This window comes from Aedes aegypti, chromosome 2 (assembly GCF_002204515.2).
Source record: "Aedes aegypti strain LVP_AGWG chromosome 2, AaegL5.0 Primary Assembly, whole genome shotgun sequence".
NCBI lineage: Eukaryota > Metazoa > Arthropoda > Insecta > Diptera > Culicidae > Aedes > Aedes aegypti.
Genome location: NC_035108.1, coordinates 5532400 through 5534854, shown reverse-complemented (window position 1 = coordinate 5534854; position 2455 = coordinate 5532400). Strand labels below are relative to the sequence as shown.

Sequence of the window (2455 nt, the reverse complement as noted above, 5' to 3'; positions counted from 1 at the left end):
GATTCTCTCAATTTTCTCAGGATTCAATCCCTGACTATGTGTAGACTACCAGCTGTGTGTAGCTTCGAAGCAAGGGAAACGGTATTTGTTGCTCACTGCTAGCTGTGTATAGCAGTGAAGGATTTTTTATTCGACATGTTAATATGACAAAAGTGGCGCGACAACTCTATTGAGTGCTAACAGTAGCTTGGTATTACGTTTGCTAGATAATCAAATTTGATAAAGCAAATGCTTTGTATTTGTTGAGCTAAAGCTCCTGCACCATTAAAGAAGAACACAGTTTCCGTAGTGTAGTGGTTATCACGTCTGCTTCACACGCAGAAGGTCCCCGGTTCGAACCCGGGCGGAAACAGCTTTTTTAGAGTCCACATCATCTCATGGCGGTAGCATTGACCAACTCCATCCCATCATCGTCATGGATCGGGTTACTTAAACGGAATCATTGCGTAAATGGAATTTGGGTACGTAAATAAGAATTTTGGCTCTCGAAATTCAGTGTGTACACAATTTAGTAGATTTCTTTTAATTAGTTGTTTTTGAATAATCATAAGCAACCGTTTGAACAAAAACTTGGTATGTTATGTTTATTTGAGCCTGCTTGAGTATGAACCTTATTTAATAATCATCGAGAGATCACCTGTTACCGTTCTAGATCTGAAGTCCTGTTCTGAGTATAAACTTTTTTCATTTATATTCAAGTCATAACTGATTACTTTTATTGATTCAAAGTCCGGTTCAGAACGTTAATAATACTATTTGGCCATTATACTTGATAGGTTATGTTTGATTGAATTTGCATGATTATGATCCTTATTCATAAACCGCCGGGATATCTCTGATTACACTAGTTAGCCCATAACTGCATATTTGTAACATTCGACAAAAGTAGGCATTGAGTAAATGGAATACCAAGTGTGCATTTCATGGCAGTATGGGAGAAAACTAAAATTTCTAAAAATTACCAGGAACTCAAAAGTGCTTATTTGAGGCTGATATTTCGTACAACTCATATCACATACTAGGTGAATAGTCAGAAAATATTTCTGATGGAAATTTATTTATTTATTTTATTTATTTATTAATTTGACGTCAAACATTTTGTAGACCATTCTAAATTACATTGTGTTCTTATCATCTATGTGTTTATAAACTATAAATTTGTTGAGTATACTCGATTCATAATACATTCCTCAGTTACTATTGTTTTGTATATCAAAAAAGTATTTTTTCAGTTTTGTTCGAGACATGTTAACATCAATCATTTCTTAATGTTGATTATATATAGTCATCATCTATTTCAACGGACTAAATTTAGCGTAGTTCGTGCGATCATGACCTTCTGTGAACAAGTAACGATAGCGCAAGTGACGAGTAGGAGTATAAAAATTCAGTTTTGAAAGTATATCAGTAGAATCAATGCGTTGTGAAACAATATCGTTAACAAAAGAAACCATAGCATAATCACGACGCACCTTCAGTGATTTCATATTGATAAGCATTCATCGTGATTCATATGATGGTAGAGGAAGTACTGACCAGCCTAAATTACGTAGTGCGTATAATAAAAACTGCTTTTGTATCGATTCTATACGTTCTTCATGTTTTTTTAGTGTAAGGTGACCAAACAATACTACAATATTCTAATATTGATCTTACATACGCAACATAAAGTATTTTTAATGTGTAAAGATCACGAAAGTGATGACCAAATCGTTTTATGAAATTGAGCATATTTCCTGCTCTATGAATTATTGCATTATAGTGATCTATAAATAATAGTTTTGAGTCTAAGATAACTCCTAAGTCTCTTATTTTATCACATTTTTTTACATGTCCGTTTCCTAAAACAATAGACATATTTGGTGTGGTTCGTTTTCTGCTATAACTTATGAGGTTACATTTTTTTATATTCAATTCCAATAAACTTTTGCAGCACCACGTGTAGAAAATTTGTATCTCATTCTTAAAAACATTATGATCGTCATCATACTTTATTTCTAAAAACAGCTGTGTCTTTATGTCGTCAGCATATATAAGGACCCTCAGTTTGTTTAGAATATAAGAAACGTCATTAACATATAAAATAAAAAGAAGAGGGCCTAAGTGTGAGCCTTGGGGTACTCCAGATGTAACATGTATTGGATTTGATCTTTTCCCATTGAATTTTACTATTTGCTGACGGTCGTTTAAATAGGACTTGATCCACGTAAGGAGACTCATTTCGATTCCCATTTTTTCAAGCTTGAAAGTCAACATTGGAATGTCCAGTTTATCAAATGCTTTACTAAAGTCAGTGTAAAGAGCTTCTACGAAGTAACCTTTATCCATTGCTCTCAGTGAGTAACTTACAAATTCCAGAAGGTTCGTAGTGGTCCTACGACCTTTGAAAAAGCCGTGTTGAGCGTTTGTTGTACGAGTTTTTATTTGGGCAAACATATTTTTGTTTACAATTGAC

At 33.8% G+C, this 2455-nt stretch overlaps 1 non-coding gene across 1 annotated transcript; it reads left to right on the top strand.

Annotated features, from left to right (window-relative positions):
- Nucleotides 1-279: 279 nt before the first annotated feature.
- Nucleotides 280-352, top strand: Trnav-cac. Its single transcript has one exon. It is a non-coding gene; the product is annotated as a tRNA-Val (tRNA).
- Nucleotides 353-2455: the final 2103 nt, after the last annotated feature.